A 23362-nucleotide genomic window follows, 5' to 3' on the forward strand; every position below is an offset into this window, starting at 1 on the left:
GCCCTATTCACCCCCCCTCTAGGCGACTATCAGGTTGCTCTGGCCAGTCGAGCCGGCGTCGCTGGTGGTCATGGCCTTGAGATCGGGGAGCTTTCCCTAGTAAGCAATGAATTCGATCACCCTCCGCCCATTCCCTTTCCCGGTCTCAACACGCTAATCATAGGACGGACGGATGGAGCTCGCCATAACCAACAATGGCGGTGGCGTGGGCGACTGATGCATGAACGAAGACTGGAAAAGAATGGACTCATCTATTCGCCCGTCGGTCAGGCTCAGGCATAGGCCAGGGCTCCCAACCGGTCCATGGACATGACGGAGAGGCTGGCGCTGGAGGAGCTGTTTCTGAACCCGTCGATCCCACGGCCGCCGCCTGCGGTGGCGCTTCCTTCGCAGAGTGCTAACATCGTCTCCAGGTTGGCCACGATGTCGGCCATGGCGGGGTGGTACTTGCCATCGAACCGGACACAGTGCACGACGGTGTGCGCCACCAGCTCAACGGCCTCGGCCTCATGCGCCATGGGCTCCAATCCGTCGCAAGCGGGTCCAGCACTTCCCAAGCTCCCTTCTATTGATGTTGGGCACCTCGTAGTCCACCACGCTCACGGGGCTCCCACCCTCTGCCTCCTTGAAAACCCAAACACCAACAGGCTCCTCCAGTTATGTTGCCCTCTGATATAAAGGTTACACATAAGGAAAATATTAACAATGTTTCTGTTTATTCCTCGAAAAAACAATTACCGATTTTATATCAGGATTTGGGAGAGTGCAAAGGCAGAAAAAGGCGCAAGCCACATTCTATTTAAGGTACGGTGAACATGCACATAAACCAGTGCCTATCAGAATGGGCTAAATCATATGGATAAAGCAGTAAGTATTCACATGACATTGGCGAAGGAAGAGTAACGCTTACTCCATTCATTTTTGTTCATTGGTTTACCTTTACAAGGGTGCTTTTTTTGTTTGTCATGAAAGGAATCCTTAGAGACACATAGTGACATCTTCATAGCATATTTAATGTTAACTATGCTTGCCAAGACTTAGTTCTTTTGTTTGTTTGTCACCAAGGGTGGTGGGGTGCATGGCTATTAAAGTAGCAAAATGATAAAATGTTAGGAGGCACCTTTTCAACATTTAAACATTGAACACTGAAACATCATTTCAGACTTGACATAAAATAACAAGATGTGTTATATTCATAGTCATAAGTTGAGTACTTTGAGTTCACAAAGCAAATAGCATAGAGAAAATAGATCATTATCAAGGTTTATCAATGTGATATATAGAAATCGTAGCAATGCATGACCCATATAGTTGTGTTTAATAATTAGCACCATCCTTCTGACATAGAATTTTATATCTCAAAAATTACAGAGGCATAGTTATTTGTTTATTGTGCATGGAAACTTAATATTCTTTCACTTCCTATGCCCAGAAAATGGTAGATGGCGGTAAAGTCAGAAGTTGGATATGTGCCAATTTTGCTTGCAATGTGCAAGACAGTGTTGTTCATGGATTCTGCCATGAGTTTGCACTGATGTGCCAAGCCTCAGGAATGGCAAGTATTCTTGACATGGTTCCTGCAAAACTTGTATATTGACATCAAGGAGGCACCACAAGATCCTTAAATAAAAGTAGAACCACCATGAATATTAGGATTTGTACTTCATACCCACCAGCTTATAAAAGTAACATTATCATGCATTATCATAATAGGATTTTGCTCGGGAGCTTGTTCTTCCACCTCTGTATGCACATCATGATCAAGTGAATGTTATTGGAATACTACCTGACAACAACGACTCACTTTATGGTATGTGAACCATAATTCTCTAACTTCTAATTCTTCCTATTGATGCATGTGTGTTGCTAGGTTTTCATTATGATTATTAATAAATTATTCTTCATGGAGTTCTCTATTGGCTTCTCATTGGTTGATGCTTATCCAAATGATCGATGCCTATGAAACATGTCATGAGTTTTGTGTTGTCATAGAGTTTGCTCAGGTACACAAGAACTCAGTTCAATTATCTTGTCCTTTATCATCTTGACTGGTTTGAATTGCTTGTTGTTGGCTAACTTCAGTGAAAATCCTTGTCTTAGGTAGAACTATTTGAGGTGCTCGAGGATGATAAATACCTTCTAGAAGAACAAGTTCAAGCATTAGCTAGGCAGCTGGTATGCACTTCACTCTAGTTGTGTTCTCCATACATAATAGCAGTCCGGTTGTTTTGGTCGTCTTCACTTCATTGTTTTAGGACATTTTATTTTAGGTGAAAGCATTGTATTACTTTCTTACCAATCTGAATTATTCACCGGGATATGAAACCTCAGAACATCCTTACTGGGGAATGATCTATTGAAAAGGTAATTTCTCTTCTACCTTGCCATGCATAATTTGTCAATGTATAATTAGTTCAATTAAAATCCAACATAATTAATATTTTAGTTAAAAATGATTAAATATAAAATAGATATTAAGTTTGAAGTAGAAAGGGTTAGCTATAAAATAATAGTTATCGTTGGATTTTTCTTAGATATATCATATCAGTTCAAGATATAATAGTGAAAAGATATAATGAAAATTATAATAGTGAAGCATGTTTTTCAACAAGGCACGTTATGCACTAATATTTTATCAAATAATTTATAAAATAATTTTTGTGATGTCGCAAGGGAGAGGCATTGTACTATTTAGAACCTAAAGGGTAACATGCATCCCCTCCTCAAAGCACCCCTTCCTCCATCAGCGCTGCATCGGCGACTTCGCATACGGGCCATCTCAGTCGAGCATCAGTGTAACGCCCTGAATTTGGGGTAGAATTTTTTCTTCTTGTCTCTCACCAAATTCAGGCGTTACCCTTTTCTTTTCTCGTTCCCTCGCTAAACCTTGATCTTTTCCAAAGTTATAGCGGGATTCAGCTTGGAATTCCCGTGTAAAGAAAAACCCCAAAGTACTTTATGTTGTTTGATGCACCATGCCGAACTATGCATTCTTTGATTGCTTAGAGATGTAAGTGCATTCATCTAGAAAGATCGGATTTCGAAAAGGAGAAAAACCTTTTCTTTCTTTTTCTTTTTCTTTTTCTTTCTCTCTCTTCTCCCTTTTTCTCCCTCCCGCGCCGTGGGCCGCCTCGGCCGGCCCAGCCGCCCCCCCCCCCCCCCCCCGCCCCCCTTTGGGCCCATTGGCCCAGCCGCCCCCTCCCTTTCCCCCCAATTTCCCCCCAATCCCCCCAATCCCTCTCCCTCCCTCTCATTCTCTCTTCCCCACCCAAGCCGCCGCCCCCTGCAACTTGGCCGCCCCCTGCAGCTCGGCCACCCCACCGCTCGGCCACCCGTCCTTGTCCCCGGTGAGGTCCCCCTCCCCCTCTCCTCCCTCCCCCATTTCCCCTCCCCTTTCCCCTCGCCGCTCGGCCGCCCCCGCGCCCCGGTCCGGCCGCCCACCGCCCAGCTCGGCCGCCCCTGCCCGCCGGCTCGGCCGCCCCCACGCGCCCTGCCCCGCCCTTGGCCGGCTTGGCCGCCCCTGCCCGCCGGTTCGGCCGCCCCTGCGCCCCCTGCCCCGCGCCCCCGCCAGCTCGGCCGCCCGCCGCCGGCTCGGCCGCCCTCGCCCCTGCCCCAGGCCGGTTCAACCGCCCCCTGGCCGGTTCAACCCCCCCCCCCCCCTTTTTTATTTATTTTATTTTATTTTATTTTCTTTCATTACTGTTATTTATTTTATTTTAAGCAGGTTAATCATTGTTCATATTATTGAAATAGGAAACTTAATTTAGAATTCCGTTACACTAGTTAGTTCATATAATTAATTGTTTATCCAGGTCAATGTTGATCAACTACAAATGACTAGGTTTCCATTAGTGCATATAGCTAAATTCTTTTGTTAGAACCAATTGTAACTAATCATTAGTGCATAAGCTTTAAACCCCCCCCCCCCCCCGCGAGACATTTTCCCGTTTCTTTCTAACCATAATGAATGCGATATCGAATGTCATACTTGATGCATATTCACTTTATTTGTTCCCTTGTATGATGTACTGTTTGTTTCCCAATTTGAATGGATGAATGTATGTATGCTTGCAATCGCATAGAGAACGATCCGGTTGAAGAGCCCGAGGAACTCGCAGGAGAAGCCCCTGAGCAGCAGTCGTTTGGTGGAGGCAAGTGTCCCTTGACCTATCTCTGTCCTATTCATTATTTAATTCACCTCCCGCATTACACATTTATGCCTAAGGATTGACTAGCTTTTGTTATCCATGTCCTTGTTTACCTATTTGGGTTGGATTATTATTGTTTAGCTTTATGCTATTGCTCAAACTCTAATCAATGAACATGATGAGATTATCTATGATACGCTGTTTTCCCTTCTCTTATTATGATGTTATACTTGTGGTCTTCAAGGGGGCTCAAGCGGTTTCTCGAGTGCCTCTCCGTAAGGACCTGTTCTATGGATGACCGCCCGGGAAAACAGTGCAACCATGAGGGTGGAATGGGATGCCCTTAGCTGAATAATTAGAGGATCCGGGGTGTAGTTCGCTTAGCCGTCGTGCCGTCAATGGGGCTCGGTGTATGCGGCTCGCTCTGCCAAGTTTGGGTTCGCCCCTTGGGGAGGAGTGCGGTGCATTTAGGAAACCTAACGGGTGGCTACAGCCCCGGGGAATCTTTGTAAAGGCTACGTAGTGATGCCCTGCTGGGTCACCTTGGTAGTGATCAATGGAGAGTCATGATCTCCGGGCAGAATGGGAATCACGGCTTGTGGGTAAAGTGCACAACCTCTGCAGAGTGTTTGAAAACTGATATATCAGCCGTGCTCGCGGTTATGAGCGGCCAAGGGAGCTCCAGTGATTAGTGGTACTTGATCAGAGATACTTTGGTACAGGTGGTTATGAGACTGATGGTTTTGGTTATGACTATGGTGCTGGTAAGTGGTATTCTTTCCGTTTGGAAAGGGTACATCGGGTTAAGAACTTGGGTTAATGCTAAAACTTGGCTTTCTACTAGTAAGTAATAATCTGACCAACTAAAAGCAACTGCTTGACTTATCCCCACATAAAGCTAGTCCACTACAGCTAAACAGGATACTTGCTGAGTATGTTGATGTGTACTCACCCTTGCTCTACACACCAAACCCCCCCCCCCCCATCCCCAGGTTGCCATCATTGCAACCACTGCTCAGGCGAAGACGAAGCTGTGGAAGGAGACTTCCAGGAGTTCCAAGACTACGACGAGTTCTAGGTGTGGGTTAGCGGCAACCCCCAGTCGGCTGCCTGTGAAGGCCGCGGTTATCTACGTTTCTTTTCCGCACTTTGATTTATTGTAAGGACTATATGGACGTCTCAGACGTATGATGTAATCGACTATTTCCCTTATTAATACTATTTTGAGCACTGTGTGATGATGTCCATGTTATGTAACTGCTGTGTACGTGAATAACTGATCCTGGCACGTACATGGTTCGCATTCGGTTTGCCTTCTGAAACCGGGTGTGACATAAGTGGTATCAAAGCCGTGCTGACTGTAGGACCGCTAACCTAGAATAGAATGGTCGTTCTAAGGACTATAGACCTCTGTCTCTGCCTTGACTTTGATATCCCTTCAAAAGTTGGTCATACCGACCAAACCTATGTTCTACTATATAGTATACCTTGCTGAAAATCATGTTTTATTCTAATCCTTCATTTACTTATGATTCATTACTTGCTGGTCATATTAATTCTGTTCTCACCCTTTTGCTTGCGATGTCTTTTGTAGATGGCTCGACTTAGACACACTGCACGAAAGTCAGTCATCCCCTTCTTACCCTCCCGCCTTGCTGAGCGTCCGCTTCGCCGTCCCGTGGCCGGACAGTCCAGCCACTTGGAGAGACTACACCACCGCCTGCGTGAGGAGCAGGAACGTCGACGACAAGAGCAGCAGGGCTCTTCCTTCTCGCTCCACCAGGAGATAGAGTCTGTGAGGAGCTGCTCCCCTGTGCTTCCTCTGGAGCCGCCCCCTGCACCACCACTGGGCGTCCCAGCTTCTGGAGTAGCTGCTGGAGGAGACCCAGACGACGGAGATGGCGACGACAGCTCGAGCCACGACACCGACTTCTCTGCTAACCCTGAGCCGGAAGGATGGGTTGCTCGACCCATCACTCGCGACGCTGCTCGCGGGTGTCACTTCCACGATGCGCTCGACACCCTGCTACGTCGGGCATTTGACCGACATACTTGGTCCATCGAGTATCGCTGTGTGGTCTACCAGCATAGTCGCGGGGTCTACCCGGACCGCTGGGAGGCAACCTGCTTGGTGCGCTGCCCGGAGAACAGTCTCCAGGGTGCAGAGGCCTGCTCAGAGCACTATTCTATCTCTGAGTGGGACTCAGCTGAGGCAGCCATGCAAGATGCTGTACGGCGTGCGCTTTCGCACTACTGCTCGGTTTTCGGGGGGGCAGCCGATGGTCTTGACCTGAAGTATTACCCTCGCCGTCCATCTGGCAGCACAGGAGGCGTGATTGTCTCACCTGTCGGTGAGGGCAATCCTAGGTTGAGCAGCACAGTCAACCTAGCCGCCGTGCTAAACACGGAGCTGGACCATGCATTAGACGAGCTGAGTAGGGCTCGTGCTGAGATCGCCCTGCTGCGGGCTGAGCGCGTGGAAAGTCGTTACTTGGATGGTGGTTCCCCCGCTCCAGTCGGGACTCAGCACCCGTACTGCTCACCTCAGCGTGGACACCAGTCTTATGGCAATCCCGGCTGCAAGACCAAGATAACTCTAGAACCATAGATCGTTAGAGTTGGATCTTGTAATTAATACGAAAAATATACATAGAAGCTTCAGTCTTAGCGTTAGACTCGGTCTTAGTTAGTCTTAGTTAGACAGGGTAGTTTGCTATATCCTGTGCATTTATGTTTGTCATGATGAACTATGTTTGGTTTGGATCTTTGTAATGATTGTCACCAGAGTGTGGGTATCCCCTGCATTTTGGTTTACCTGTTATATGTTAATGGAGTTAGTTATATGGTTGGGAAACCTTTTATTCCACTCTCCTCTTTATCTGAGAAGCTGTGTGGTCTGTGTTGGAGATCAGTGAAGATGCTCATCTGTTCAGTGCTGTTGAAGGATTCTATTCTCTTTTCTTATGCTGCAAGATTTGCCAGATCAATTCTGATGTGTGGTTGCATTCTGCAGATGTCAGAGAACAGGCGCAGAGGAGGAAGGCGTGCTCAGCAGGAGCGAGCCGCTCAACAGGATGAGGTGCCCCAGCAGCAGCACCTGCCGCCCCCGCCCCCGATGTCCATCGAGCAGATGTTTCTGATGCAGACTCAGGCAGTCCAAGCCATCAGTCAGACTTTGGCCGCCATTCAGCAGCAGCAGCAGCAACAGCAGCAGGCCCCACCTCAGCCTCAGATGCCTCAGATGCCCAGAGACAAGCGTGCTGAATTCATGAGAGGCCATCCACCAACGTTTGCTCATTCTTCTGACCCCATGGATGCTGAAGACTGGCTGCGCACTGTGGAGCGGGAGTTGCATACCGCTCAGTGTGATGACAGGGAGAAAGTCTTGTATGGTCCCCGTCTGTTGAGAGGAGCAGCCCAATCATGGTGGGAGTCTTACCTCGCCACCCATGCCCATCCTGACGCCATCACCTGGGAAGAGTTCAGAGGAAGCTTTCGTCAGTACCATGTCCCTGCAGGTCTGATGACAGTGAAGAAGGAGGAGTTCCTGGCTCTCAAGCAAGGGCCATTGTCTGTCAGTGAGTACCGGGACAGGTTTCTGCAATTGTCTCGCTATGCTCCTGAAGATGTCAACACCGACGCCAAGCGACAGTACCGTTTCCTGAGAGGCCTGGTTGACCCTCTGCAGTACCAACTGATGAATCACACCTTCCCGACATTCCAGCACCTGATTGACAGAGCAATCATGACAGAGAGGAAGCGAAAGGAGATGGAGGATCGTAAGCGCAAGATCAGTGGACCCCAGCCTGGAAGCAGCAATCGTCCTCGTTTCTCAGGCAATCAACCTCAGCAGTTCAGGCAGAATCAGCGTCCACCTCAGCAGCATCAGCAGTTTCAAAGGCAGTATCCTCAGCCTCAGTACCAGAACCGTCAGAGCAATTAGTCAGGAGGTCAGTTTCAGAGGCAGAATCAGCAGGCACCTCGTCTTCCTGCCCCAGCAAACCAGCAGAACAGTCAGGCAGCACCAGCTCAGGTTGGAAAACAGAGCATGTTTCCACTGTGGAGAGCAAGGCCACTAGGTGATGCAATGTCCGAAGAAGGCAGCCCAACAGCAGTCAGGACCCAATGCCCCAGCAAAGCAGAATGTGCCTCAGCCTGGAGCAGGCAATCGCTCTCAGCCGCGCTATAATCATGGAAGGCTGAATCACTTGGAGGCTGAAGCAGTTCAGGAGACCCCCGGCATGATAGTAGGTATGTTCCCAGTCGACTCCCATATTGCAGAAGTGTTATTTGATACTGGAGCAACACATTCTTTCATTACTGCATCATGGGTAGAAGCACATAATCTTCCAATTACTACCATGTCAACCCCCATTCAAATTGACTCAGCCGGTGGTAGAATTCGAGCCGATAGCATTTGTTTGAATATAAGTGTGGAAATAAGGGGGATAGCGTTTCCCGCCAACCTTATAGTAATGGGTACTCAGGGAATAGATGTCATCCTAGGGATGAATTGGCTAGATAAGTATCAGGCAGTTATCAGTTGTGATAAAAGGACCATCAAGTTGGTGTCCCCACTAGGAGAGGAAGTGGTGACCGAGTTAGTCCCGCCTGAGCCAAAGAAAGGAAGTTGTTATCAGATAGCTGTTGATAGCAGTGAAGCAGACCCAATTGAGAGTATCAAGGTTGTGTCCGAGTTCCCAGATGTGTTTCCAAAGGACTTACCGGGTATGCCACCAGAGCGGAAAGTTGAGTTTGCCATAGAGCTTCTTCCTGGAACCGCCCCTATCTTCAAGAGAGCTTACAGAATATCCGGACCAGAGTTGGTTGAACTTAAGAAGCAAATTGATGAGCTGTCAGAGAAAGGTTACATTCGGCCAAGCACCTCGCCTTGGGCCGCCCCTGTCCTATTTGTGGAGAAGAAAGATGGCACCAAGAGGATGTGCATCGATTATCGAGCTTTGAATGAGGTCACGATCAAGAACAAGTATCCCTTGCCCAGAATAGAAGATCTGTTCGACCAGTTGAGAGGAGCCAGTGTGTTCTCCAAGATTGATCTGAGGTCAGGTTATCATCAGCTCAGGATCCGACCTTCGGACATTCCGAAGACGACATTCATTTCCAAGTACGGTTTGTATGAGTTCACAGTGATGTCTTTTGGTTTGACCAATGCGCCAGCGTTCTTCATGAACTTGATGAACAGTGTATTTATGGACTACCTTGATAAGTTTGTGGTGGTATTCATTGATGACATTCTGGTTTATTCTCAAAGCGAAGAAGAGCACGCAGAACATTTGAGGATGGTATTGCAGAGATTGCGAGAGCACCAGTTGTATGCAAAGTTGAGCAAGTGTGAGTTCTGGATCAGTAAAGTCCTATTCTTGGGTCACATAATCAACAAAGAAGGATTGGCTGTGGATCCGAAGAAAGTGGCAGACATTTTGAACTGGAAAGCGCCAACAGATGCTAGAGGAATCAAGAGCTTCGTTGGAATGGCCGGATACTATCGGCGATTCATTGAAGGGTTTTCAAAGATTGCGAAACCTATGACAGCGTTGCTAGGCAACAAAGTTGAGTTCAAGTGGACCCAGAAATGCCAAGAGGCCTTTGAAGCGCTGAAAGAGAAGTTGACTACAGCGCCTGTCCTAGTCTTGCCTGATGTGCACAAGCCCTTCTCGGTGTATTGCGATGCTTGTTACACAGGTTTGGGATGCGTGTTGATGCAAGAGGGAAGAGTTGTGGCTTACTCGTCCCGACAGTTGAAGGTTCATGAGAAGAACTACCCAATCCATGATCTAGAGTTGGCAGCAGTGGTTCACGCACTAAAGACATGGAGGCACTATTTGTATGGACAGAAATGCGATGTTTACACAGACCACAAGAGTCTGAAGTACATATTCACTCAGTCAGAGTTGAATATGAGGCAGCGAAGATGGTTAGAGTTGATCAAAGACTATGAGTTGGAGATCCATTACCATCCAGGCAAAGCAAACATAGTGGCAGATGCTTTGAGCAGAAAGAGTCAAGTCAATCTGATGATCGCTCATCCGATGCCTTATGAGTTGGCCAAGGAGTTTGACAGGTTGAGTCTCGGATTTCTGAATAATTCGCGAGGAGTCACAGTCGAGTTGGAACCTACCTTGGAGCGCGAAATCAAAGAAGCGCAGAAGAATGATGAGAAAATCAGTGAGATCCGGTGACTGGTTCTAGATGGCAGAGTCAAAGATTTTCGAGAAGATGCAGAAGGCGTGATATGGTTCAAAGACCGCTTGTGTGTTCCCAATGTCCAGTCCATTCGGGAGTTGATTCTCAAGGAAGCTCATGAGACAGCCTATTCGATTCACCCTGGCAGTGAGAAGATGTATCAGGATCTGAAGAAGAAATTCTGGTGGTACGGAATGAAGAGGGAAATCGCAGAGCATGTGGCTATGTGCGATAGTTGCCGAAGAATTAAGGCAGAGCACCAGAGACCTGCTAGATTGTTGCAACCGTTGCAGATCCCTCAGTGGAAATGGGATGAAATTGGTATGGATTTCATAGTCGGATTGCCTCGCACTCGAGCCGGCTACGATTCCATTTGGGTAGTAGTGGACCGCTTGACCAAGTCAGCCCACTTCATACCTGTCAAGACCAACTACAGCAGTGCAGTATTGGCAGAATTGTATATGTCTCGGATCGTTTGTCTTCATGGTGTGCCGAAGAAGATAGTGTCAGACAGAGGAACGCAGTTCACCTCTCATTTCTGGCAGCAGTTGCATGAAGCTTTGGGCACGCATCTGAATTTCAGTTCAACTTATCACCCGCAGACAGATGGTCAGACCGAAAGGACTAACCAAATTCTTGAAGACATGTTGAGAGCCTGTGCGTTGCAAGACCAGTCCGGATGGGACAAGCGATTGCCTTATGCAGAGTTTTCCTATAACAACAGTTACCAGGCCAGTTTGAAGATGTCACCATTTCAGGCGCTTTATGGAAGGAGTTGTAGAACTCCGTTGCAATGGGATCAGCCTGGAGAAAAGCAAGTGTTTGGGCCAGACATTTTGCTTGAAGCCGAAGAAAACATCAAGATGGTCCGAGAGAATCTGAAGATAGCGCAATCGAGGCAGCGAAGCTATGCAGACGCAAGAAGAAGAGAGCTGAGTTTCGAAGTCGGAGACTTCGTCTATCTGAAAGTGTCACCGATCAGAGGAGTCAGAAGATTCGGAGTGAAAGGCAAGCTAGCACCCCGCTACATTGGTCCGTATCAGATTCTTGCAAGACGTGGAGAAGTGGCCTATCAGCTCAGTTTGCCAGAGAATTTGTCTGTCGTGCATGATGTCTTTCATGTGTCTCAGTTGAAGAAGTGCTTGCGTGTGCCAGAGGAGCAGTTGCCAGTGGAAGGTCTTGAAGTCCAGGAGGACTTGACCTACGTTGAGAAGCCAGTGCAGATCCTTGAGGTTGCAGACAGAGTCACCCGAAGGAAGACCATCGGAATGTGCAAAGTTAGATGGAATCATCACTCTGAGGAAGAAGCAACCTGGGAGCGTGAAGATGATCTGATGGCTAAATACCCTGAGCTCTTTGCTAGCCAACCCTGAATCTCGAGGGCGAGATTCTTTTAAGGGGGATAGGTTTGTAACGCCTTGAATTTGGGGGTAGAATTTTTTCTTCTTGTCTCTCACCAAATTCAGGCGTTACCCTTTTCTTTTCTCGTTCCCTCGCTAAACCTTGATCTTTTCCAAAGTTATAGCGGGATTCGGCTTGGAATTCCCGTGTAAAGAAAAACCCCAAAGTACTTTATGTTGTTTGATGCACCATGCCGAACTATGCATTCTTTGATTGCTTAGAGATGTAAGTGCATTCATCTAGAAAGATCGGATTTTGAAAAGGAGAAAAACCTTTTCTTTCTTTTTCTTTTTCTTTTTCTTTTTCTTTCTCTCTCTTCTCCCTTTTTCTCCCTCCTGCGCCGTGGGCCGCCTCGGCCGGCCCAGCCGCCCCCCCCCCCCCCCGCGCCCCCCTTTGGGCCCATTGGCCCAGCCGCCCCCTCCCTTTCCCCCCAATTTCCCCCCAATCCCCCCAATCCCTCTCCCTCCCTCTCATTCTCTCTTCCCCACCCAAGCCGCCGCCCCCTGCAACTCGGCCGCCCCCTGCAGCTCGGCCACCCCGCCGCTCGGCCGCCCGTCCCCGTCCCCGGTGAGGTCCCCCTCCCCCTCTCCTCCCTCCCCCATTTCCCCTCCCCTTTCCCCTCGCCGCTCAGCCGCCCCCGCGCCCCGGTCCGGCCGCCCGCCGCCCAGCTCGGCCGCCCCTGCCCGCCGGCTCGGCCGCCCCCGCGCACCCTGCCCCGCCCTTGGCCGGCTTGGCCGCCCCTGCCCGCCGGTTCGGCCGCCCCTGCGCCCCCTACCCCGCGCCCCCGCCAGCTCGGCCGCCCGCCGCCGGCTCGGCCGCCCTCGCCCCTGCCCCAGGCCGGTTCAACCGCCCCCCCCCCTTTTTTATTTATTTTATTTTATTTTATTTTCTTTCATTACTGTTATTTATTTTATTTTAAGCAGGTTAATCATTGTTCATATTATTGAAATAGGAAACTTAATTTAGAATTCCGTTACACTAGTTAGTTCATATAATTAATTGTTTATCCAGTTCAATGTTGATCAACTACAAATGACTAGGTTTCCATTAGTGCATATAGCTAAATTCTTTTGTTAGAACCAATTATAACTAATCATTAGTGCATAAGCTTTAACCCCCCCCCCCCCGCGAGACCTTTTCCCGTTTCTTTCTAACCATAATGAATGCGATATCGAATGTCATACTTGATGCATATTCACTTTATTTGTTCCCTTGTATGATGTACTGTTTGTTTTCCAATTTGAATGGATGAATGTATGTATGCTTGCAATCGCATAGAGAACGATCCGGTTGAAGAGCCCGAGGAACTCGCAGGAGAAGCCCCTGAGCAGCAGTCGTTTGGTGGAGGCAAGTGTCCCTTGACCTATCTCTGTCCTATTCATTATTTAATTCACCTCCCGCATTACACATTTATGCCTAAGGATTGACTAGCTTTTGTTATCCATGTCCTTGTTTACCTATTTGGGTTGGATTATTATTGTTTAGCTTTATGCTATTGCTCAAACTCTAATCAATGAACATGATGAGATTATCTATGATACGCTGTTTTCCCTTCTCTTATTATGATGTTATACTTGTGGTCTTCAAGGGGGCTCGAGCGGTTTCTCGAGTGCCTCTCCGTAAGGACCTGTTCTATGGATGACCGCCCGGGAAAACAGTGCAACCATGAGGGTGGAATGGGATGCCCTTAGCTGAATAATTAGAGGATCCGGGGTGTAGTTCGCTTAGCCGTCGTGCCGTCAATGGGGCTCGGTGTATGCGGCTCGCTCTGCCAAGTTTGGGTTCGCCCCTTGGGGAGGAGTGCGGTGCATTTAGGAAACCTAACGGGTGGCTACAGCCCCGGGGAATCTTTGTAAAGGCTACGTAGTGATGCCCTGCTGGGTCACCTTGGTAGTGATCAATGGAGAGTCATGATCTCCGGGCAGAATGGGAATCACGGCTTGTGGGTAAAGTGCACAACCTCTGCAGAGTGTTTGAAAACTGATATATCAGCCGTGCTCGCGGTTATGAGCGGCCAAGGGAGCTCCAGTGATTAGTGGTACTTGATCAGAGATACTTTGGTACAGGTGGTTATGAGACTGATGGTTTTGGTTATGACTATGGTGCTGGTAAGTGGTATTCTTTCCGTTTGGAAAGGGTACATCGGGTTAAGAACTTGGGTTAATGCTAAAACTTGGCTTTCTACTAGTAAGTAATAATCTGACCAACTAAAAGCAACTGCTTGACTTATCCCCACATAAAGCTAGTCCACTACAGCCAAACAGGATACTTGCTGAGTATGTTGATGTGTACTCACCCTTGCTCTACACACCAAACCCCCCCATCCCCAGGTTGCCATCATTGCAACCACTCTTTAGGCGAAGACGAAGCTGTGGAAGGAGACTTCCAGGAGTTCCAAGACTACGACGAGTTCTAGGTGTGGGTTAGCGGCAACCCCCAGTCGGCTGCCTGTGAAGGCCGCGGTTATCTACGTTTCTTTTCCGCACTTTGATTTATTGTAAGGACTATATGGACATCTCAGACGTATGATGTAATCGACTATTTCCCTTATTAATACTATTTTGAGCACTGTGTGATGATGTCCATGTTATGTAACTGCTGTGTACGTGAATAACTGATCCTGGCACGTACATGGTTCGCATTCGGTTTGCCTTCTGAAACCGGGTGTGACAATCAGCCGAGTGGAGCGAGCAAGTCTGCAGGTAAAGTAAAGATTTTTTGTTTACATGCAAGCAGTCCATAACCTAGGACACATGTTCAGTTTACTATGTTCTGCACGTATATTTTTTTACAAGTGCTTGTAATTCTCTTTCAATTTACTTGATTATGTTTCCATGTGTGATCTGCTAACTAAACTTTGTATGCCAAACTTAATGTTCTTTTGAGAACACATATATGAATATACGACAGTTCCACATATTGTTCCTGAACATTCAAACCGCTTATTCGCATCTTCAAGTAGACGCTTCGATCTTTTTTTCTCGAATATAATATAGTTTTAGACATCGAGATACCAAATCATTGGTTTATTGCGATGGTTGGGTTCGAGGGTTACTTCATATAGGTATTATTAACCGTTGGTTTTGTGTGGAATCAGCACTTTATGCTATAGTTCTTGAGTGTCGCATGCATTGTCTACTTTGCATATTAATCTAAAACAAACAGGATAAGGATGTAAAATGACATGTCTGCTTGTAGAACTATGTATGGATTGTTCCTACTTTGCCAAATTCATGGCATTTGTGTTCATGATAGAAGGATTCATGTTTCCACCGAGGAGCCAAAAGTCTGAAACAACATAGCTGCATGACACCATAGTAGGAGTTTATTCAAGTATAAAATAAGCAATCTGAAACTGCATAGAAGCACGACACCATAATAGGAGTTATAATTATTATATGTCAAAGGTTACCGAACAATAGGTTCTTGAAAGTCGCCTAGAGGGGGGTGGATAGGCGGAAACTGAAATTTATAAACTTAAAGCACAACTACAAGCCGGGGTTAGCGTTAGAATAAAATCGAAGTCCGAGAGAGAGAGCGAAAACAAATCAACCAAGAAATAAAGCGAGTGACATGGTGATTTGTTTTACTGAGGTTTGGTTCTTGCAAACCTAGTCCCTGTTGAGGTGGTCACAAAGACCGGGTCTCTTTCAACCCTTTCCCTCTCTCAAACGGTCACTTAGACCGAGTGAGCTTTCTCCATAATCAAACAGACCACTTGACCCCTCACAAGGACCACCACAACTTGGTGTCTCTTGCTTTGATTACAAGTGTTTGAAGAACAAGAATGGGAATAGAAGAAATCACGATTGCAAAAGCCAAGCAATAAGAGCGACAAATATCACACGGATCACTCTCTCTCAAGTTGCTAACCACTAATGACCACTTGTCTCAATTGTGGAACTTGGGGAGATTGGAGGCTTTGATTGTGTCTTGGAATGAATTGCTAGCTCTTGTATTGAATGTGAAAGGTTGGAATGCTTGGGTGTAGTGATGGAGGTGGTTGGGGTTGTATTTATAGCCCCCGACCACTTCCTAGTCGTTGCTCCATTTCTGCCAACCGTGGACGGTCCGCGCCTCTGGTCCGGACGGTCCGCCCCTGCACATCAACGGCTGAAATACCAACGGTCAGTAGTAACGGCTATATCAACGGCTATAATGCATTTAATGCGTCGTCAGGTGTCAGATAAAGGCAGTCATGGACGGTCCGGTCGTGCACCCTGACGGTCCGCGAGGACGCTATAATTCATTTTATCGAACCCGTTACCTTCGGGTTTTTCAGTTCTGCGCCGCCCGGACGATCCGCGCCTGAGGCCAGACGGTCCGTGCTTGGTCTCGGACAGTGCTTGCTTTTCCATCGGACGGTCCATAGTGTAGACTTTTGTTTTTGCATTGGTTCTGTCCGAGGCTCACCCTAATGTCGCGGACGGTCCGCCGCAAGGGCCCGGACGGTATTCCGGACAGTCGATTTAGAATAGTTGTAGATGAACTTATGCACCTGTGGAATGATCAACTAGACAAACTGGTTAGTCCACAAGGTTTGTGATGGTCGTCAAACACCAAAATCGATTATAGGAAATGTTGAGACTATTTCTATTTCAGTTCTCACTATTGGGCAATATGTAGTTTAGAGGCTGGTTCTCGACAACTGGAAACCCCAGTTTCATTATGCCAATATCCTTGGTTTCATTGCTCTTACCTTAGTTCTGACGTTCCCCAACTACTCACAACTTGCTACACTGTCAGCTCCTAGACTTCACATTGTAGCTTGCTTGGTAATAATTTATGGTTGGGAAATGAATACCACAAGGTTTTTAATGGTGTCTTGGCTTTTATTGCTGGCTAGCAAATGACACAATTGCTAACTTGCATTTTTGTAAGTGTCTATTGTGGATGATGGTGGGAATTCATATACCAAGGAAATCCTTGTATTCAACTTCATTTTTCATGCTCTGATTTTACCTTTTCCATTATCTCATTTACCATTTTAAGCTTCGGATAAAGATGTGTAAATCTAGGATGATATAATTTGTGACTCTATCAGTTTCCTATTTTGAAACTGCATTGTGCTTTATTAGAATTGAAGTTTTCTATGTTGTTAGTGCCCTGGCAAAAGAATTTTTGCATGTTGCAGAGCTGCATTTTCTCTATGTTGCAGTACTATTCTGCAGTTCAATGAATCATAAAGTGTGGTTCTTTCTAAAAGTGTTTATTATACTATACTGTATTGATTTAGATCTGAACATTTTGCAGTTGCGAAGAGAATCTCAAATAAACAACCTATCGAGCTTAAATTTATTCATCAAATCCTTTTTGGGAGGCTTGAAAAGGTGATTTAGTATATTTATGTGGTGCTTTCGAAATGACTAATGCAGCTTTCTATTTGGAAATGATTCCATGTATCTGCATCATGAGAACATAATTCACCTAGCCTAAATGAAAAACTTACATATGGGCATCTAGCTAATTACTACGTGTATCATATATATTCTATATTTTTTTATTTTTAGTGATGCTTATTGCAGCGGAGTTCATCAGCATTGTTCTCTGTACACTAATTGCTTGTTGTACACTTCACGCACGAAAATTAATTCATCATTGTTTTTGCAGGCAACAAATATTGTCACTTTGTATGATGTTTCCAATATCTGGCACATTCGTTTGTTGTTATAGGTAAGTTACATCTGTTTTCTTTCAATGGTTCGACAATGTACAGATATAACTTGAAGGTTCCTCCATGATACCACAGAGACCCTGCATAAAAGAAAGGGGGGGGGTGGTTCAGAAACTTTGAAAGGGGAGCTTCTTTTATACAGCCCCCTTTGAAAGGGGGCTGGAGAGAGTAGTTTGCAGTTTAGCGTCAATACATAAAAGAAAGGGGAGCTTCTTTTATACAGATACAACTTGTAGCATTTCCAAACAGTCCAGGTAGAGGTATACAGCTGCTTATTTCATCACACGACCGCATATATGTCTTGTAGTATATTAGGTGTAATTTAGAATGTCTTGTGGCAAAGGCAATTTTTAAGCGGCCTAAGGCAAAGCTCACATTTTGATGACAAATTTGGTTTTTTTTGCAGTAGTCTTGTACTCTTGTGTGCCCACCATCCATGGTCCACAATAAATAAACTGGAAACAAAGCCACGCTTGCAGATACATATTTAGTGTGATACTTTTCTAATTTATTTGCACTTAATATTTGTCCGTATTGTAGTATAGTATTGTACTGTGAATCTATGATGAAGTTATTCTTTATTTGTTTATAAAGAGAACAAGCAAAACAGTGGTACTTTTTATGTTTACCTCCTATCATAATAGATTTTACTGTGAACTCATAATGCGGACTTGGATATCCCAATTAAAAGGTCAGTCAATTAACCTGCTTTTTAATAACCATCAGTAAGGAGTTTATTTGTTTGATGGGTTGCCTCTTTTTACATTACACGATGACACACGTCATTTTGCTTGTATAAAAAGGGCAAAGATAGTGGCTGAGGCTCCCAAGTGAGTGGGGTCGAATCAAGATTACATTTCAATTTGTGAATTAGATGGACGATTGTTTATAAGAGGTACAAAAACTCTTTGGTTAGATCCTATATCTAGAAAGGTTACTGTCTTGGCAGCCAATGCAAATTTCTAGGTTGTTGGTTGTGAAGATGGTTTCTTACATGTGTGTAATATCCATTCTTTCAAATTAATTATGTGTTTCAATTTAGATGCTTCTATGCTCGTCAATTATATCCTAAAATCTGCATTTTTATTTTCTAATAATATGTAATTAGTTAGGTCTACACAAGATGTGGAGTGCGAGGAATGTCAACAATGATGATGGGATCTGTAGTTGTTTTTATTGATTGTGAGGATGTTGGGGCGAAGGCGAAGACGCCACCCTTCGCTCGATGCCTTCGCCAACCTCGCTGGCTGCTACCGGAGGCAAGACGACTGGCAGATTTACCCTTCGTCCCACGCGTCGCCGGACGAAGACCTGCGACGAGGTCGTCGCACCCTGCGGCCTCGTCCAACATGGAGGCCCACGTGTGATCCGGCCCATTGTAACAGGCCCTGCGTGGCCGCTGCGCATTACGGGCCTAATTTGTAAAGGTCTCCCTGTAATTACAGTCTGTAACCCTGCTTTATGGGAATATTTCGGGGATAACCTAGGTGCCTGAGGGCACATGCGTCCTTAACACTGGACGCTGGGCACTCAGATACCTATAAATACCCCCGCACAGTGCCCTTGAGAGGCTAGATTAACAGAGCTATTGCCATCTCGAGCAAAAACCCTGTTTACGTTGCTTCACTCCCCCGTTGGATCAACTTGCTCGGGAGAGCAAGTTCCAACAGAGGACTCGTGGAGATTGCTTCTTGTCACAAGGAGATGTCTAATGTACATATGAAACTTTTATGACACAACCTGCATTTTGCAGGACTCAGCTTCTTTGATTGCATCTCCAAATGAGTCATCTGCCATGCTGGTAACTATTTTATATCCAGACTTTGTTGTCGTGCTACGTGAGATGGCTCATCTGAACTTGGTTGCATCTTAGATTATGCATGAGGTGTTTATTAGTTGTCCTTGCTTTGTTGACATGTATAGTAAAGGTTATATCTACCACATTCTTAAGATGTGGATCACCCTTGGTTGTCCTTGCCAGCCGTCATGCTTTTCTTATGACATAAGCCTAAAGTACTAGCTAAGGATTGTTCATGATTGTTTTCCAGCATCAAATTTTGCTAGCACGTTTAGTTTCCCAAAAGATGGGGAGCTAGGGAAGTTGCAGATTGACATAAGCAAGTTCATGGCGAGAAAACCAGGTTAGAGTATACCTTCGATTACTTTAGTATTAAAAGGCTCTTCACGATTTTGTCTGAATATACTTGTGTGTCTGTTTCTATTTCAGGATTACAGATGATAGGTTGCTGACACGTGCCCATCTAGAGACATCCTCGAAGCTGGTTTGTAGTGTCACCAATTTTATTTGTTGCAACAGAGCAGATCACCTTGGAGCATTAAGCATGTTTCTAATTAAAGATTTAAACCAAATTGAAGCAGAAACATGCCACTCCTAGATAGTTAGCATAATCTACATATTTTTATGTTTGTACACTAACATTATAATATATGTTTCTTTATTTTTATGTAATCATTGTACATTAATATTTTATCGAAATTTTTGTGTGCCGTCGTAACGCACGGGCATTCTACTAGTATTACTTAACGCATAAAAAAGACGAATGTGACATGCATACACAAAAAATGAATAAATATGCTGCTATATTTTACATACCAAAATATGTGTCGCAAAAAAGAAAAAAAAGACAACCGTGCACACATGCGAACAATGCGGCAAACAAAAAAAGAAAAAAAAAGATATGGCGTATTTAGGGATGAAAACGGGACGGGTATCCGGAACGGGTACCAAAACGGGACGTAATTTCGGATACGGATACGGGTATTTTATTTGTCGGGACGGATACGGGTATTACCTGGATATTGAACCTCGGATACGGGTAGGATACAGAATCACTAATACCCGGTCAGTACCCGAAAATCCCGGGTCGGATACGGGTACCCGTTTTTTCTTTTTCTGCATAATATAGTTATAAAATCATAACTTTTACATATAAAATTGGATAAAGATAAAGTTTATATGAAAATTGTAGAGCTTGAAGAGATTATCACTTTGTAGTACATTAATTTTTTGTTTAAATAATATTTTAATGATTTAATTGTATTTTGATGATTTTCTATGACAAGAAATTAATAATACATAAATAGCCTCAAAAAATCGTGAAATTTTACGGAGATACAACATATGTCCATATGTAACCATAAAAAAAGTTTGGATCATAATATCTATAAGATGTTCACGTTTCTTTCCTTTCACTTTCACTTATTTTTATGAGTTACATGTGAAATTAGTGTAAGTATCCAAGTTTCAACATAATCAGTACTTAAATTTATCATTTTCATACGAGGACTTGAGTTATCTTCATATAAAATGTTTATTAGTTTTTGTAACTTATTTGCAATTTTTAGTGAAACTGGAATATTTTATGAATTTTAAATATTACGGTGTTGGTTCTACAATATCCTTGTGATAAGCAACTTTGAACTGCATGATGTCAATTTTACCGGTTTCCTTTCTTACATCTAATCTATCATATACATGATTATGTATTGCTTAACTTATGGATGGTTGGACAATTAATATCATCGGATGAACTACCCGACGATTATTCGGTACCTAACCGAGTAGTATCTGTTATCCGTTTCTTACCCGTCCGGATTATTACCCGGTCCCGTCCTGTGTCCGTCCCGAATCTTAACTACCCGTATCCGGTCTCGTATCCAAAAGAAATACATTAGAGTAGGATACGGGATGACCCTGTATCCGACTGTATCCGTCCCGTTTTCATCCCTAGGCGTATTGGCGTGAGGACCCTGCGGGGCGATGCGCCTGATCACGGTGGGGACAACCCCTGCATAGCGACAGCTAGGTTACGGTTGAGTCTAACTTGGTCGTATTATGTCTGGGTGAAGCTTCACTGGTGATATATATATAGTAGGTACACTAAGAGCTCGGAGCTTTCTCTAGTTAGAGAAAACTCACGTCGATCACTCCTGCGATCTGGTCTAGCCCGGTGTACTCAATGCATTCACTCACCAAGCCAGGCTGTCGGTTGCACTCCCTCACCCCACGTCTGTGCAGGCAAAAAAATAAAAAGGTATGCATGAGTCAAACACGTTTCTCTGCATAAGCGTAAATTTAGGAAAGAGATATGTAATAATTTTTATTTTTAAATGCTTGATTTTCTCCATAAATATAAGATCGCTGCAACAGATATGCAACTATACTCGTCAGGACCAATTTATGATATATACTGATACTAATTATGTTACACAGTGTAAATATTTATACAATTCAGTACACCGCGTAAAAAACTATTACATGCTGCATGCACAAAATTATGTGACTATGATGAAAGAAAATGGATTGACATGTATGAAGATAAAAAATCGTATTTAATGCTTTATTTCCTCCATAAATATATGATCGCTCCAACAATCATATAGCTAGGCTCGTCATGATCAGTTTATGATATATACTGATACTAATTATGTTACACGGTGTAGATATTTATGCAATTTGGTACACTGTGTAAAAATCTGTTATCTGCCGCATGCGCACAAAATTATGATGACAAAGATGTACTATGAAAGGAAATAGATTGGCATACATGGAAACAAAAATCATATTTAATGCTTTATTTTCTCCATAAATATAGGATCACTCCAACAACCATGCAACTAAACTCGTTAGAACTTGTTTAAGATATACACTTATACAAATTATGTTACACGGTGTATGTATTTATGCAATGATGTAGACTGCATAAAAAAATCTGGCATGTGGTTTACTGGTGGACGCATCTCCAGGTTCGAGCGTAAAAATCTTAAGTTTTGAGCATAAAACCCCTCGGTTATAAGTGTAAGTACCGAGCTAATGTGAGAGGTTGATATCTCTGGTGAGTTGTATTTACGATCCTATTTTTATGGCAGTTACGAAAAATATGAGAGTTGCATCCATGGGGTTTCTATTTTTATGCAGATCCAAAAATTATGGCAGATAGTTGGAGTTTCCATTGCATGCGCGAAAATTTTGGATGATATTTTTGTTTCCACTACACGCATGCAAAAAATAGAATGACATGGTTCATGCAGAGCATAAATTCATATACAAAGTCGCATAATTACATACACTGTGTAGCATAATTGATAAAAAACTAATATCGGTTCAACTAACAGCCCCCCGTGGGAATTAGGGACAGTTTTATGGCAAAATAATATCGTATTCATCGTCGTAAAAATCATCACTGGAATGCATAAATAGTGTAAGTAGCAGGCATAAAACATAATCATCGATGGCATAAACATAGATCGGATAGTTCGTTGCTGGAGGACGATCCCGAGGCCGCTATATCAAAGGATGACGCCAAAGCCACCAGATCGGAGGAGTTGGTCGTCGAAGGACGCCAGAGCCACCCACGCCTCGCGTGCCCGCCATCGCCAGAGACGACAGCGCCTCGCGCGACCGCCAGAGCGACCCGCGTATCTCGTGGCCACCGCCGCTGCCGACGCCTACCACGCCTCGCACAACCATCGTTGCCACCGGGCCTAGGGTGCGTCGTTGCCGCCCGTCCGCTTCGAGAGCGTCGTCACCGCTTGCTTGCCCACCTCGGGAGCGTCGCCATCGCTCGTTCCTGGTGGAGCGCCGCTGTCGGTCGCCCGCCTCGGGGCAGCACCGCCGCTGGCACCCAGGATCGCCGCCGCTCGCACGCCCTAGGAAACCGCCACTGTCAATAAAGCCTAATCCCTGGCGGTGTGGGAGTGTTTTTATAGTAGCCCCGACCTGGTTCGGCTGAACCGGATTGCACCGTCTGACCTAGGCTTCCTCTAGTTATTGGAAGCCCATGGCTCATAATATACAATCATATATATATATGCTTAATATAGGTTTGGTATATACTTATATTTAGTAATTAAGTGTTGATAACAAAATGTTGACCAACTAAAACGCTAATCGCATTAAACCCTAAGCCTTAAC

General features: G+C 45.1%; 1 pseudogene; it reads left to right on the plus strand.

Moving 5' to 3' along the window:
- The first annotated feature begins 516 nt into the window (after positions 1-516).
- Positions 517-23101, plus strand: LOC109940835 (protein HIRA-like; annotated as a pseudogene).
- Positions 23102-23362: the final 261 nt, after the last annotated feature.

Source organism: Zea mays, chromosome 1 (genome assembly GCF_902167145.1).
Source record: "Zea mays cultivar B73 chromosome 1, Zm-B73-REFERENCE-NAM-5.0, whole genome shotgun sequence".
Taxonomy (NCBI): domain Eukaryota; kingdom Viridiplantae; phylum Streptophyta; class Magnoliopsida; order Poales; family Poaceae; genus Zea; species Zea mays.